At 45.2% G+C, this 17,477-nt stretch overlaps 1 long non-coding RNA gene across 1 annotated transcript; it reads right to left on the reverse strand.

Moving 5' to 3' along the window:
• Positions 1 to 358: 358 nt before the first annotated feature.
• Positions 359 to 13,438, reverse strand: LOC118970770 (uncharacterized). The gene is made up of 3 exons (XR_005058870.2): positions 13,321 to 13,438; positions 5,939 to 6,034; positions 359 to 3,221 (listed from the first exon to the last, which is right to left on the reverse strand). It is a non-coding gene; the product is annotated as an uncharacterized lncRNA (long non-coding RNA).
• Between the last annotated feature and the right edge of the window lie 4,039 nt (positions 13,439 to 17,477).

Here is a 17,477-nt window from a genome sequence, read left to right on the forward strand (position 1 = left end):
TTCCCAGGCACCTCCTCACCGGTCCCGCCACCCTGCCTCCCCAGCAACGGGGGCCCGTCCCTCTAAGGCTTCCAAAAAGCGCTCGCCAAAAAAAAAACTGCTCCGGTTTCTCTCCACCCGCCGGGAGCCGGGGGGAGGGGCGCTCGGGTCCCGCCGGGCTGGGGCTTGTATCTTACCCCCTTCACAAGGCGCTGGGTTCTTGCAGGTGTGGATGTGGTCTGGATGTTGTCCTGTGTCCTGTGGTCTCTATTTTAGGAAGATTTTTCTTTGTTATATTTTCATAGCTCTATGTGTTTTTGGGAGGAGATTTCCACTGCTCTACTCACGCCGCCATCTTGGCTCCCCCCTCTTGGCCATTCTAACTTTAAGCTGAGCCCTTAACTCTGTGTTTGCCCTCGTAGGACCCAATCTGTGTAGAGCAACCAGTGAAAGGGGAGGGTGCCTATCTGGGCTCTCAGGCTAAAATGGACAGTGAGATGCGGTGTGACAAAGAAAATGGATCAGGAACAAGAAACTGGAAGCTGTTCCACTGGCAGGTACAAAGCTCATGTTGGGGAGGCGGCTGCTGACTTTTGCACGAGCTTTGGGTGGAGGATTGCCCCAATCTTACCACCAGTCTGGCCAGGCAACACCTGAGCAGGAGGGTGACCGTCTCATGCCCTAGGAAGCAGCAGGCGCCCCACCCCTCCACCCCCGGCAGAGCCTGGGTCTGGAAGCGCAATCGCAAGGGTTCAGCTGCTGCCTCTGGAGCCGCCGGAGCTGTCAGATCAGAGGAAGCTCTGTGCTCATGTTCTGTCTTCTCTCAAGGCTGTTACATTCCTTTCCAGGTCACCCCCACCTTCTTATTTCCATCTCTACGTAGCAAAAAGCTGGCCTCTCCACTCTCTTTCTGACTCTTCCAGAAACGGTCCTTTTGCCATCTCGGGGTCTGTCTTGTCTTCCACAGAGTTCTGTCCCTACCCCCAACATGCACATTGGCTCCCTTCACTCTGGAATCCAGGGTTTCAGAAGAGAAAAGTGCGAAAGGGAAACCCCACTGGTTCCCATTACGCTAACTCCCGCTTGGAGGTGTTTTCAAGTGCAGCCTCTATTATTCCAGTACAGTGCGGACAGCAGACCGGGAGGTGACAGCCTCAGGACAGACAGTCTGCTCCTCGCGGGTCCAAGGGACCGGGACACGCCGTGCCATGAGGGACCACTCCAAGCTGGCGCGGCAGCATCAGGGTCGCTCAGGAGGCAGCGGCAGCGAGGGGAACATGGGGACAAGAGCCTGTGCTGTGATTTTCCTGGGAAAGCAGCTGAGGCAGAGTAAGCCTGCCAAGCAGATTTAGGGTCGGCTCCTGTGAATGGTCTCGTAGGGCCTGCGCCACCTTGTCTGGGACCCACCCTGGGCTGACGAGGCCAGAGGAGTGCGGGCCGGGGCTAGGAGAGCCCCGCGAGGGGTGTGCGCCCACAAGGGTGAGCTGGCACGGGAAGGGCGTGCCCCTGGCGGGGTGTTTGCTGTCTCAGGAGCCATTGGCCCTCGGAGGGGCGGTCCTGCCGTGGCCAGCCAGACCCCAGGAGCCAGAGCAGCAAGGATACAGGAAATAAGAAATAGAGTAAACCCAGGAAGGCTTAGAGGAGACGACAATGTGGCCTCGAAGGAGGAGGATTTGCTTAAGAGGTAGAGAAAATTCTAAGTCGAATAAACACACAGATGCCTATCTTGGGGAAGATGGTAGTGAGGCTTGGAAGAAGGTGTCAGCTGCCTACTCAGCGCTGCTGCAGAGCCTCTACCGCGTGGTGACCAGGAGCAGAGGCCCTGCTGGGAGGTTGAGCCTGAGACCCTCACAGCCTGCTGAGCTGCGGAAATGAATGGGGCACGGGGTGGGCTGGTGGGGGGTGTCTGGCTTCAGACTCAGGTGCCGTGACATCATGAGGGGTCTCCTGGCCTAAGGCTCAGAGGGCTCTGTGGATATCTGACATCTGTGGCTGAAAGCTGAGGGCAGGCGACAGGAAGGAACAGTCTCGGGCTCGTCCAAGCTGAGCAGAACAAAGCTGAAGGACAGAGGGAAGAGCTGAATCGTCATAGTTTAAAGAGATCATTGTGGCAGTAATGCATGAGATGGCCTGAAAGGAAAGAGAATAAAGACAAAATACTTAAAATAACATGAGTGGATGAGCATCCAGATGGTAAAAATAAAAAAGAATAGGGAAGTCTGGGGCTGGTATGTAGATGGGCCACTCTGAATGGTGACACTGGGTATGAAGGGGTACCAGCTAGAGGCCCTCGATTGGGACAGAGCTGGGGCCTCGGGGGTGACCCACAGAGCAGGCTCGGCAGGCGGCCACCCCCAGAAAGCAGATGCCGCTCAGGCCGGGCCTCCAGGCATGTGGACATGCTCGCACTGCACACAGGGGCAGGAGGGGACCATGCAGGGCATCTGCTCGGGGAAAGGAAGGAGGCATTTGCGGCATGTGAGAGCCCACATCGCCTGGGGGCGGGCAAGCTGCTGGGTAAGTGAGCGCAGATCCTCACTGTTCCCAAAGGGCGCTTACAACATCGCATTTTTACGGGTGGCCACATTCAATTATCGCTATTGTGTTTATTCATGATTTAAGTATGAAGAAACTGAGGATGGAAGAGCTGGAGTAAAATTTCCTTGTGGCCCCACAGTCGCCCCACACCAACGGAACTGGTGGCAGAGCATTCACTACGATCAACGAGCACCATGGTTTTAGGGCATCTGAAAGTTGCTCTTAATCTGGCCTCAAAATCTTTGCCTACTGTTTACATGGTCTGAAAAGCTCCTCCTGCATTAGCCAGGACTCCTTTTACTCCAGAATTTATAAATAGCACTGACAATTTTTACCAGGATGGAACATAGAACAGAACAGATAATCTCTATAAGCATGGGGATTAACTTTTGTTTTTTTGTTTTTTAATCTTCAGAGCAGCTCTAGATCAAAAGTTTTTGTGAAGTTATGGCACCAGATTTCAGAGAAGAGGAGAAAGGTCGTCACCAGGTGGCTCTTCCTTCGGTTCTTCTCGGAGGTGCAGTGGTGCAGGGACTTTCTGCCTTGGCGGGACGCACGCTGGTCTGACGGTGCATCGGGTCTGGCCCTTGCTCAAGCATCAGGACAGCTCGTCCGAGGCGTCCTGTGACCCACCTGCTCTGAGCATCAGCCGTGCATGAGCAGTGACAGCCAACAGCCACAGCTTGGGCAGAGAGCGTGAACCCCTGAGAGAGAGTGAGAGACAAAGTGTCCTTTCATGGGGAATTAGGGACCAAGGACCCTTTTTTAGATGAACTGTTCAAATTGTATTATTATTTCAGAATATAAAATGGATGACTCTAGGCATAGGTTTTTAAAATATCAGCTCCCACAGCTTCCCAAGACCACTGGTTTCCACTGGGCCTTGCTCCCTGGCCCTGCAGGGCCTCCCTGCCTGGCTGCCCCAGCCCGGCCCACTCAGTCCACGTGGGGGCTCCCCTCAGGCGACCTTCCCAGGGCGGCTCCAGCCCTTCCCCGTGGCTGCAGCTGCCTGAGGCTTGTGTCTGCAAAACCATCCTCAACAGGCTGCCATAAGGCCCGAGGCTTCCAGAGCCCAGAGTTTTCTGTTGGGTGACCCTGATGGCTCTGCTGTCACCTGCCTGGCTTGTGGGTCAGCTTCTGCCTGGTTTAATGTGCCTGAAGAAGGGCTTAGTTCTCAGGTGTTTGTTACCAGATTTGCCGGTTTTAGCCCTGTGTTTTCTAGGTCAGCTGGATAATGGACCGCATCCGCAGGCTGATTGTTACTGCTTTGTGTTTGAGGGCCTATTATGAGTTTCCTGGGGCTGCCATAACAAAGGACCACTGGGTGGCTTGAAACACAGAAATTAATTTCTCAGAGTACTGGAGGCCAGAATCTGAAATACAGCTGTCAGCAGGGCCATGCTCCCTCTCAAGTCTCTGGGTTGGAGGGCCCTTCCTGCCTCTTCCAGCTTCTGGTGACCCCAAGTGGCCCTTGGCTTGTGACTGCATCACTCCAGCCTCTATCATCACATGGCCGCCTGCTCCCTGTGTGTCTGTGTCTTCAAATAATGTGCCTGTGTGTGTACATGTGTGTAGGCATACACATGTATATGTGCACAAGTACCTATGTGTGTGCATGTGCACGCATTTGCATGTGCACATGCACATGTGTGTATATGTGATATGTTTGCATGTGTTTGTGTAGACAGCTCTGTATATTTGGGCATGTGTGAATGACTGTGTCTGTGCATGTGTGCATGTTTGTGTGTGGATAGTTCTGACTCTGAGCAACACAGGGTGTGGGGAGAAGGTGAGGAGCAGGACGGAGAGGAGGGGTCCCAGTGCTTCCTGCCAGGGGAGGGCGTTGCTGGTCTCCAGATGGCTGAGCCCGGCCTAATGCAAATTCATGGGCTAACTGCTTTGAGTGGGGTTCCAAGGCTCCAAATCCTGGTCTGGAAGGAGAAGACTGAGATACAGAGCTGGATTCCTGTGCCCAAGGACTTATGCGACATCAGGAACCTCCGAGGCACAGAGGAAAAAGGTACCCCTTGACCGTCTCAGCAGCAGTCCAGCGGCAGACGTGGAGGACTGAGACATGGGCTCTCCATCCTATGTGATGTTTGCTTACCGGTATGATTGGTGCTGGTAAAATGAAGAAATCAGGTTGCTGTGACTCTGGGGAGGGTTTCCTGATAAAACACAGGCTGCCCAGTTTAAATCCAAATTTTAGGTAAAAAATTAGTATAAGTATATCCCAAACACTGCCTGAGACATACCTATCCTAAGACATTTTTCAGTGTCTCTCTGAAATTCCTCCTTAACTGGCTGTCCTGTACTTCCATTTGCTAAGTCCAGCTGCCCTACCTGCGAGGCTCCATGGGGCATGAGGAGGCAGCCAGTGAGGGTGGGCTACTCCCATCCTTCTGCCCCTTACCCAGCATCCATGCAGACCACCAGGGGTGAAGCCAATTCCTCTGTGCTGTCCAGGCATCTGGGGCGTTAGCAGGGTGAGAACGGAGAGGGAGAGAAAAGGAAGCCCACCGAGCCCAGGCCTGTTCCTAGGGAGCCATGCAGCACCCCTGGGGTCCTGGTACAGGGGCATCCCATGCCCAGTTGGGGAAAGTGTCACCTCATTTTGTGCCTAGGAGGGATGGCTGAGTACTTTGTCAGAGCTCACACCATTAGTAAGTGAAGGCAAGGAAAGGACCCAGGTCTCTTGCAACAATCATCACCTACTGGGTCATGTGCCCTACAGGCAAATCCTCCAAGTTTGCCCAGCTTGAAGACCAGCCAGGTCACTAGCCCCTGCCTGGCTTCTCCACCCCAGTCATCAGTTGGACAATGTCACAATTGTAAACAGGATGCAGAGAGTATCTGCCCTCACTGGGGAGGTGTGCACTGTGCGAAGGGTACCCCATTGGGAAAATGTAGAATTCTTGCCTGGAAAAGTGATAGCTGGCTGGGAGGCAAAAAAAAAAAGAATTGTCTGAAGACTTGATACTTAAGTCAAATGTCACAGCTGAATACAAGTTACCCAGACAGCATTGTGCTCAGTGCTTCCCTGTGAGCCAGCAGGGATGGTGTACAGGGCATGAAGTGCCTGCTCCTCCGTACACCACTCCTGACTCAGACACCACTGAGCCTCACAGTGCCCTTCGGTTTCTGCAGCTCACCTCCTAAGGGGGCTTCTTCCTTCAGGAACACGGCCTGCTCTGCATCCAGGTGTGGAGGGAGGGAAGCAATGAGAACAATTCACCTTGGCTTTGTCCTGCTGCACTTTTCTGTAGGCAGAACTTCCAGGCCGCACTGATGACACAAATGTTTACTGAGGTATATTCTGTGCCATCATTTACCCTAAAGCACCTTGGGCTAAAAAGATAAAGACAGACATGGTCCTCATGCAGTGTACAGCATAGTAGGAGCAAAAACCTTCTAATCTTACCAGAAGAATTAGAACGCATGTGGGGAGGTTTCTTCCCAAGTTCACCAGAACCCTGGCCTGGCATGGACCTGGCAGCAGAAGCTGATGCAGTTAACCCTGAGGAAGAAAGATAAATGTTGCATGATAGGGGAAAATGTTTGGTGCCATCAATCTTTTAAAAGAAAAAGGTGATCAAGTTTATTTGGGAATAGCAGAGAAATTGCAATTTGGGCAAAGCAAACAATGGTGCACTATAGGCAAGTCTGGAAAACAAAGGGGGAAACAGCCTTTTATAGTGGAAAGGAGGAAGTTGGTGGGGGTTGCTGCTTTGAACAAAATTCAGTGAAGGAAAAGGAGAGTTGAAAGTGGAGGCCTCTCATGGGCTGCAGACCAGGGCAGCTTGCTATCACGGGTCTGAGATGAAATCTTCCCCTTTCCTGCTGGACTGTGAGCTGCCAGCAGTGGTACATGCATGACAGCCCCCCACCCCCCACCCCTTCATGTCTTCCTCAGTCCAGTTTTGAGTTAGGTCTCCCTAACACATTTCACAGCTCCATGATACTGCTGCACCAAGGGCACAGACCAGGGGTCAGCTGATGGAGCTCAGGCAGCCATGCAGCCTCTCCCGGCATTCACAGCAGGGTTTGGCGGGACAGGAGGGAGAAGAAGCAGGGCCAGCAGGCAGGTGGGCTGGCATGCTGACATGGGGCCACAGACCATGGCAGGGAAGGAAGTCAAAGGTCCACATGAGCATTTTTAGAAAGATCTGGTCCATGGTGGTAATGATGTATGAAACTTGAAAACAAACACCAAAAACACAATCTATGGCATCTCTCATCTGGTGGTAAAGGTACAGACTTGGAAGGGGTGAAGGGTCCAAACACTTTGACAAGGAACGGTACAGGGATAGTAGGACTGTCCAGGTCAGACACGGCTGGTGGCGGCCACCCTAAGGGATGCAGGTACTGGCTTCAAGCGGGCTAACCCTCTGATGGCTAACTGCATCCCCTCAAGTTCATATGTTGAAGTCCTCACCCCCAGGACCTCAGAGTGTGACTCTGTTTGGAGACCAGATCTTTAGAAGGTAATTAAGGTTAAACAAGGCCGTGTGGGTGGCCCCTAATCCACTGTGACTTGTGTCCTTGTGAGAGGAGGGGGTAGGACACAGACACACACAGATGGAAGACTGTGTGAGGACACAGGGAGAGGATGGCCATCTACACACCCAGGAGAGAGGCTGCAAGAGAAACCCTCCCGCCTATGTGTTGGTCTCAGACTCCCAGCCTCCAGTCCTGTAAGAAAACATGTTTCTGTCGTTTAAGCTTCCCGGACTGTGGTGCTTTGTCATGGCAGCCCCAGCAGGCTGACCTCCCTCGCATTCCCGCTGGAGGCCAGCATGACACCAAGCTGGGTTTGTAAAAGTACATCTTCAAGATTTTATTTTAGTTCAGAATATCAGGTTTTTAAATTTGATTAGCAAAAAAGGTTTTTACCCTTTGTTACATAACCAATTAATTATTGATGAAATGGAAGTAAGTAAATCCCAACACATATTTTCCAGGTAAAGTAAATAATAAAATTCCCCTTAGGAGGTAGGAAGAGAAATAGAAGCTGGAAAAAATTCACTGTCATTTGGGAACATCACCTTGAGCAGATCAAGCTCTCTTAGTGATTACAATCTCTTCTCCAACACAACTTAATGTATGCTGTTGGTTTAACTAATGGTACCTCACACTTATCAGTCCCGAGGTTCATTCATTTCCTTTCATTTATTCTATCATGATATCCAGCTAAAGAAACAAATACCCTAATGAAAATATGTTCATGTATTAAGTTTTGGTATGTTGGACAATGTTGCATCCCCCAGTTCTTGCGCTCCGTACCATCTTTTGAAACTGCTTTGAGAAACTGCAATCCCAGCATTACAAGATTTTTTCTTGGTTGCAAAATGAGCTTATTTAGCTTATGTTACTGGGAAGATGGAGTAGATGTTTGTTTCCCTATTCCTCCCATGACATACAACAAAACACCCTGACCTTCTATAAACAACATCCTAAGAAGATTCTGGGGATGGAGAGAAGAAGGCAGTCCACCTGGGGACCTTGGGAGGCAAGCATCAACATGTTGGGAGTTCCTGGGTGAAGAATGTGTACACAAAAATACCTCAACCAAATTCTGCTTTCTCTAACCAAAGAGGGCACAGACTAGCAAAATAGAAACCTTTAAATAATAAATGATCTCCTCTTAGCCAAACACCACTAAAAACTGTGGCCAACCCCCATCCATGCCAGCAAAAGCTAAGTGGGAAGGCTTATCTTCCATCCTTTCTGGGGATCCCAAAACACACTGCCTCTCCTTCCTCCACCAGAGCAGTGTCATTGAAAGCCAAATAAAATAGGACATTTAAATACAATTCAAATTCTCATGCCACAGGCCCCAAATTTCCAGGTTTCAATTAAAAGTTACTCATCATAGGAAGATTTCAAATTAAATGAAAAAAGGTGTAACTAGTAGATCCTAGTGCCAAGATGACAGGAATGTTAAAATTATCTGACAAAGACTTTAAAAGTATCATCATAAAAAATTCTTCAGGAAGGAATTGTACACATGCTTGAAACACATAAAATATTTGAAATTCTCAGTAAAGAAATAGAACGTATAAAGAAGAACCTAATGAATTCTTAAAATTGGAAAACATAATAACCATAAAATAAAACCAAAAATAACCGTAAAAACCAAAAAATAAAAAATAAATGACAACACAGTAGCAGAATGGAGGCAACAGAAGAAAGAATCAGTGAGTGGAAAAATAGAGCAATAGAAATAGCTCAATTTGAGCAAGAGAGAGAAAGATACAGATGGGAAAAAATAAGCGGAGTCTCAGGAATTGTGGGACTATTACAAAATATCTAACATTTTTACCATTTGAGCACTGGAAGGAGAGGAGAAAAAATATAGAACTGTCAAGGTAATCAAAGAAATGATCGCTGAAAATTTCCTGTATTGGGAAAAAATATACCACCAATATATACCACCAATATACCACCAAGCAGTATACACTCAAAGAAATCCAAGCCAAGACATATAAATAGTCAAATACATGAAAAATAAAAATAAAGAACACATGCTGAAAGCAGTGAGAAAGAAATGACACCTCACCAATAGTGAAAAACAATTTTTATGACAATGGATTCCTCATCAGAAACCATAGAGATCAAAAGGAAGTCGCACAATATTTTTCAACTGCTGAAAGAAAAGAATTGTCAACCCAGAATCCTACATTCTATTTATGAATCCTATACAAGAACGCATCTTATATATTATTTCTACATTCGAATATAGGGAAAATCAAGACATTTTCATATAAAAGAAATTAATATAATTTGTTGCAATCAGAACTACCCTAGAAGAATGGCTGAAGGAAGTCCTATAAACAGAAAAGAAACAATAAAAAAAGGAAGCCTGGAATATCAGGGAAGAGGGAAGAACATGGTAAGCAAAAGTATGAATAAACATAAGAGACTGCCCTGCTCTTGAGTTTTCTGAATAATGTTTGACAGTTTAAGCAAAGATTATAACACTGTCTGATATGATTTTAAATGTACTTAAAGGAAATATTTAAGGTAGTCATATTTTAAGTGGAGGAGTGTGTGTAAGTTTTCTACACTTCACTTGAACTGGTAAAATGACAACACTAGCACATATGGATGTATAATGTAATATCTAGAACAACTGCTAAGTAAAAGCTATATAAGAAGATACACTCAAAACATAATAGTTAAATGCAAACAAAATCATAAAAAATGTTTGAGTAACCCACAGAAAGGCCAGAAAAAGAAAACAGAGAAAGGAACAACTGAGAAAAACTTAAAAAGTAATAAAATGGTAGATATAAGCCAACATACCAGTAATTACACTAAATATAAATGGTCTAAACACATCATATAAAGATGGAAATTAATGGAGTAGACTGAAAAAAATAACCCAACTATATGCTATCTATAAGAAGCTGTCTACACTTCAAATAGCTGGTATAAGCATTTTGAAAATAAAAGAATAGAGAAAATGTGTCATGCAAATATTCATGAAAGCAGCAATGGCTATATTAATATCAGATAAAGCAGACTTCAGAGCAAAGACAATCACCACAGAGATAGTCATTCCATAATGATAAAAACACCAACCCAATAGTAAAATACAGTTATCTTAAATTTATATGCACTCAGCAACAGAGCCCAAAAATATGTGAAGCATATAATAAGCTAATAGAACTGAAAGAAGTCCACAATTATAGAGATTTCAACATTCCTTTCTCAATTTCAACATTCCTTTCTCAACAATCAACAGAACTAGACAAAAATCCAGCAACACCATCAACCAATTGGATCTAGTGCACTTTTCTAGAACAGTCTACTCAACAACAGTAGGATATATACTTTCTTCAAGTGTCCACACAATATATACCAAAAAGTCAATGTTGTGGGCCATAAAAAAAACCTAAAAAAAATTAAAAGAATGTAAATTGTATAGAGTATGTTCTCTGACCACAATGGAATAAAACTAGAAATCGAAAAACAGTAAGAAGGAAATCCCCAAATACTTACAAACTAAATGATACCCTTCTAAGTAATCTATGGGTTGAAGAAGAAGTCTCAGGAGAAATAAAAATGCACTGAATCAAATGAAAATGAAAACACAACATATCAAAATTTATGGAACACCACTAGAGCAGTGATGAGAGGGAAAATTGGATTAAATGGATTAATTAAATGGATATATTAGAGAAGACAAAAGGTTTCAAATCAGTAATCTAAACTCTCACCTCAAGTGTCTAGAGAAAGAACAAAATAAACCCAAAGCAAAATGAAGGGAGAAAATGGTAAAGAGCAGAAATCAATAAAATAAAGCAAATCAATGAAACAAAGAACTGGATCTTTGAATAAAATTGACAAACTTGAAGCAACTCTAACAAATAAGAGAGAGATGACACAGATTACCAATATTAAGCATAAAACAGAGGATGTCATTTCAGAACCTACAGATATTAAAAGGGCAGTAAGAATGCTATGAACAATACTACACACACACATTGGACAACTTGGAGGAAATGGAACAATTTCTTGAAAAGCGTAAGTTGCCACAACTTACCTAATATGAAATATATCATTTGAATAGCCCTATTACTCTTAATACTGAACTAGTAATTTTGAAAATCCCCAAAAAGAAATCTCTAGGCCGATAGTTTTATTGAAAAGTTCTTCCAAATATTTTTAAATTACTACACATTATACACAATCTCTTCCCAAAAAAAAGAGAAAATAACACTTTCAAATTAATTTTATGAATCTAACATTACCTTGACACAAAAACTAGAAAGAGTATGCAAAAGAAAACCACAGACCAATATTCCTCATAAATACAAGTGCAAAAACCTTTAATGAAATGTTTGCAAATATAATTCAGCAATATATAAAACTGATTGTACACCACGAACAAGTGGGTTTTGTCCCAGGGATAGAAGGCTGTCTCAATACTCACAGTTCAATTACTGTAATCCACCATATTAACAAGCTAAAGAAGAAAATTCACCTGGTTACATTAGTTGATGCAGAATAAACATTGACAAAATTCAATATCCATTCATGATTTAAAATAAAAAACACTCAGAATATAGCAATAGGAATGAAAGTTCCTCAACTCCATAAACAGTATCTACAAAAGTCCTACAGGTCACACTATACTTAGTGATGAGATACTGAATGCTTCTTCCCTAAGACTGGGAACAAGACAAGGATGTCTGCTCTCAGATTCTTATTCAATATAGTGTTGGGAATTATAGCCACTGCAATAAGTCAAGAAAGGGGAAAAAACAGTGTACTAAGCAGGAGGAAAGAAATAAAACCATTCCCATTCTAGAGAACATGATTTTCTACTTAGAAAATCCCATGGAATCTACAAAAACACACCTTGAGCTAATGAGAGAGCTGAGCAATATTGCAGGATAAAAGATAAACATATGAAAATCAACTGTGCTTCTGTGCACTAGCAATAAACATGTGACCACTGAGATTAAGATATGACACCATTTATAATAACCAAAAGAAATGAAATGTTAAAGTACAAATCCAACAAAAACATGTATAGGACATGTATTACAAAACACTGATGAGAGAAATCAAAGATCTAAATAAATGGAGAGCAAGATCATGCTTAGAGATTTGAAGACTCCACACGGGGAGGTCACTTTTTCCCACATTGATCTATAGGCTTAACACAACTTTGTTCAAACTCCCAGAAGATGTTTTGTTGATATTTACAATATTATTCTAAAATTTACATGGGAAAGCAAAGAAAGATAGATCAGTGGACTGGAAGAGAGAACCCAGAAATAGACTTATACAAATACACCCAACTGGTGTTTGACAAATGTGCAAAAAGAATTCAATAGAGGAAAGACAGCCTTTTTAAACAAATGCTTCTGGAGCATTTAGGCATCCTTAGGCAAAACATGAACTTTCACTAAATTCTTATAGTCTATATTAAACTTAACTCAAAACGGTTCATGAACGTAAGTGTATATAACATTCAGAAGAAAAAGAAGGAAAAAAATCAGTATCTAAAGTAGGAAAATATTTCTTAAACTTGACACTAAAGTCTGCTGCAAAGAACAGGAAGGCTTGTTAAATTGGATCTCATCAAAATTAAACACTCTTGCTCTGCAAATGATCCTCATAAGAAGATGAGAAAAGCTATAGACTGGGTGAAAATATTTGCAAACCACCTATCTGACAAGGGGCTAATATCTGGGCTACATAAAAAACTCTTAAAACTGAACAGTAAAAAAAAAAATCCAGTTAGAAATAGACAGAAAGCCATTTCACAGAAAGAATATACACGTGGCAATTAAGCAGATGAAAAGCTGTTCGACATCATTAGCTTTTAGGGAAATGTACAATAAGACACAATGAGATATCACTGTACAACTGTCAGAACGGCTTAAAACAAAGAACCCCAAAATGGTGTTCTTCACAGCAAATGTATGTGAAGATGTTGAGGCCCTGGATTACTCATACATTCCTGGTGGGAGGTACCACCATCCTGGAGAGCGCCACTGGGACCCAGCAGGGGCGGAAGTAGGTATTAGCCTCCCAGGAAGGACTCCAGGAGTGCTGCTCAGGTCCTGGCACCTCTCGCCCCTTCCCAGATGGCTACTACGGTGGGAGCAGGGTCCTTCCTCTGAGCCAGGGTCTTAGTGCCCACGGCCACTGGCTGCAGTGGAGCAAAGCCTCGGAAAGCTGGTAGCTACAGTCTTAGGGAAAAAGCATTCAGCTACAGGTTGGTGATGCATGGCTGACTGGCTAATGGTAAGTGGTGTCCGTATCGGACATAACCCCTCCACTGACCTGTCATGGGGAGAAGTGGAGGCTGTGTGTCCAGTCCAGCCATGGAATCTGAGTGCTCTCATCCACTGGCCCCAGGCCTTTGGGCAAATAACTCAATCCTGCAAGTGCAGTTTCCCAGATTTACTGCTGGAGGGAAAACAGCTCCCCCTCCACACAGCTCATGTGAGGCTAAGTCAGGTGACACAGGGATGACACAGGGAGGCACTTAACCCACGTCTGGCTTATAGGAGCATTCAACAGCCCTGCCTCTTAACAGTCCCAGGGAGGGCAAGCCAGGCTCCCCTGGCTGAGCTGCTGGTTACAGAGCATGGAGAGCGGCTGCCGTTCCCCAGGCGTCCCTGGGACAGTGGGCTCTGGCTTCTTTCCCCTCATGCCCTCCACCACGCCTTTCCCCCATGCTCTCCCAGGCCGCCCTTGGCAGGCAGAGGTGCACGTTCCTGAGGCGGATGAAGACGGGCTCCGGCAGAGGGGGCTCTGCTCCCACCAGGACTAGGCTCCCTCAGGAGGGCCACGTAACAGGAACCTACCCCCGTTTCTGTGCACTGCCTCCCCTCCACCCACTAGAGGAGCCTGTCCCACCTTCCCTGGGTGGAACCTTGTCAGGACAGAGAGAAGCCAGGTCCCAAAGCACATGCCACCTGCTGTAACTCACCGCCAGCCTCTGTTTCCAGCAATGTCTTGACTGTGGTCGGCAGCTTCTAAAAGGGCCTCCAGGGATGGGCCCCTGGAGTCTCTCTCACACCCTCTCTGACTTTTTGCTTGCTTACTCTGCAGGAAGCCAGCTGCCCCCTGCCAGCTGCTCCATGAGGGCTCCAGCCCACGGCCAGTGAAGAACCAAGGGCTTCAACCCATCGTGTGCCAAGGCCAGTGAGAGGGGGCCTTGAGGGGGCTCCTTCTCTAATCCTGAGGGGGCTGCAGGCCCATGGCTCCAGATCGGAGACCCAGGACCTGACCCGCAGAACCTGGTGTGTGGTTTAAAGCCGTTGAGATTTGTTAGGCAGCAAAAGACTGATTTTATTGTATTAGATCTGAAGCCTCCCCAAAAGCCTCAGGTTAATCCTTCATTCCCCACTGAAACACTCTCATTAGCACAGATAAATACTGCATGAGAAACTGACCTGAAACTTCATACCCTAAGCACCAATCCCAAGTGTGGGACATGGTACCTCAGTTACGAAAGTTTCTCTTTGATTTCACTCACAGCCCCTGCAGCATCCTACTGCTTCCTTAATCTAGTTTTTTACTTTTCGTTCTTTTAAATGAGGGTTGGCTTCTGGGGAAAAAAAACTGAGTGCCTCCTCTTACAATATTCCCAGCTGTCAGTGAATGAGAATGAGGGGTGAGGTTCCGGGCCCAGGTGTTTGTGTGCCCGCACCCAGGGCACGCTGTGTGGTTTCTCGGTGACTCACCCCAAGTCCTTTCTCTGAGGCCTCAGGGGACGATTGTACCGGAGGCTGATGATCAAAGCGCCCTCTGTCCTCGAGGCACACAGCAGAGGGGGCGGCTGTCCCGGGGCGGCGCACAGCCATGCTGTGCTTTCATTGTTGCCCCAGACTTAGGTGTTCTGATTTATCCTTTTCGTGAGTTTTTTTAATCCCACTTTTTGCTGTCATTTCTGTCATTTCCTCCACATTGTCACAGTGCAAACGAAAGCACGCAAATCACCAGGGATCCTTTTGTGTCTCCTGTCACCTGGGGGTCCGCACCTAAACGACTTCAAATGATTAGTTTTCTGTGTTCAACCACAGAAGAGGACAGGAGAGCGCCTCCTGACTGTGTAAACCAGTGTCCAAAGATTATTTGTACAGACACTTGTTTTTCTTTTGTTTTTGTTTTTGTTTATTTTTTCTTAAGGCATTATTGATATACACTCTTATGAAGGTTTCACATGAAAAAACAATGTGGTTACTACATTTACCCATGTTATCAAGTCCCCACCCATACCCCCATGCAGTCACTATCCATCAGCATAGTACGATGCCACAAATCCACTATGTGCCTTCTCTGTGCTACACTGTTTTCCCCGTGATCCCCCACACCACGTGTCCTAAACATAATACCCCTTAATCCCCTTCTCCCTACCTCCCCACCTGCCCTCCCACACACGTCCCCTTTGGTAACCACTAGTTCCTTCTTGGGGTCTATGAGTCTGCTGCCATTTTGCTCCTTCAGTTTTGCTTCATTGTTATACTCCACAAATGAGGGAAATCATTTGGCACTTCTCTTTCTCCACCTGGCTTATTTCCCTGAGCATGATACCCTCTAGCTCCATCCACGTTGCTGCAAATGGTAGGATTTGTTTCTTTCTTGTGGCTGAATAGTATTCCATTGTGTAGATGTACCACATCTTTATCCATTTTTCTACTGATGGACACTTAGGTTGATTCCGTATCTTGGCTATTGTAAAAAGTGCTGCAATAAACATAGGGATGCATATGTCTTTTTGAACCTAAGAAGTTGTATTCTTGGAGTAAATTCCAAGGAGTGGGATTCCCAGGTCAAATGGTATTTCTATTTTTAGTTTTTTGAGGAACCTCCATATTGCTTTCCACAACAGTTGAACTAGCTCACCGTCCCACCAGCAGTGTAGGAGGGTTCCCCTTTCTCTGCATCCTCACCAGCATTTGTTGTTCTTAGTCTTTTTGATGCTGGCCATCCTTACTGGTATGAGGTGATATCTCAATGTGGTTTTAATTTGCATTTCCCTGATGATTAGTGATGCGGAGCATCTTTTCATGTGTCTGTTGGCCATCTGAATTTCTTCTTTGGAGAACTGTCTCTTTATATCCTCCACCCATTTTTTAATTGGGTTATTTGCTTTTTGGGTGTTGAGGCATTTAAGTTCTTTATGTATTTTGGATGTTAAACCCTCAAACACTTGTTTTTTAATAGTGGTAAAATATGCATGACATAAAATCTACCATTGTAACCATTTTCAGTGCTCAGTCCAGTGGCACTAAGCACATTCACTTCATTATGGAACCATTACCACCATCCACCTCCAGACCTTGTCATCTTCCTCAGTCTGTCCCCATTAACCACTAACTCCCCACCAAGCCCTGGGCCATGGTGCCCACCGTCCTACTTTCTCTGTGAATCTGACAACTCTAGGTCCCTCATACAGTGTCTGTCCTTTTATGACCGGCTTCTCTCACTCAGCATAGGATCCTCAAGGTTCATCCATGTTGTAGCAGGTGCCAGAATTTCCTTTTTCAGGCTGGATAATAATCCATTCCATCCCATATACATGGTACGTACATACCATATTTTGTGTAGTCATACATCAGTGGACATTTAGGTTGTTTCTATTTGTGGGCTACTGTGAATAATGCTGGTGTTAAGAAGGGTTATTTTCACAGATATCTTGACCAGAAATAAAATATGGTTCAGTGCCGTCCTCCAACCCAGGGCCACAGAGACCCTCCAGCCCTCATGGCTGACTGAGGAGTAATAGCAAGACAAAGGCCATGTAGGAGATGCACCTGGTTTGACTTCTGTCTTCTCTTGCCTTTATTCTTTTTCCTGTCTGTCACTCTGTTGTGGTCCAGGGTACTGAGCTGGAAGGTGGGTGGAAAGATAGACCCGGTCAGAAAGGGTGTCTGAGGAATGACCTTGAGTGTCTCACAAAAACACCCAAACTAAACATGATCAAGTCATTCAAGATCCTTTTACTTTATTCCAAACTTATACTAAAGTAAATGTTGAAGCCTTAAAGACAACGGAGAAGCAGCTATGACAGCAGCCCCAGTAAGTTTTAAAAGTCCATCATAACATGACACCTTTGGCATGACCATTTTGGCAGTGTGGCTCCAGGTTGGACCCTGGAACTGAAGGAGGATAATAATAGAAAAACTGATGAAATGCAAATGAAATCCACAGTTTAGTAATAGTAATGTACCAGTGTCAATTTCTTAGTTTTGGTATATGCATCATGATAATGTAAGATATTACTGATGAGGGTACATAAGAACTCTGTAATATTTTTGTAACTTTTCTGTTATATCTAAAATTTTTCTAAAATAATTTTATTTGAAAAAATGAAGTCCCAGAAGTCCACAATCCTATCCTTTAATCAAATAGATGCTTTTTTTTACCTTTCCCTGAATTTTACTCTAATTATCATGCATACTCATTTTTACATATGCAAACATACTAAA

This window comes from Manis javanica, chromosome 2 (assembly GCF_040802235.1).
Source record: "Manis javanica isolate MJ-LG chromosome 2, MJ_LKY, whole genome shotgun sequence".
NCBI classification, from domain to species: domain Eukaryota; kingdom Metazoa; phylum Chordata; class Mammalia; order Pholidota; family Manidae; genus Manis; species Manis javanica.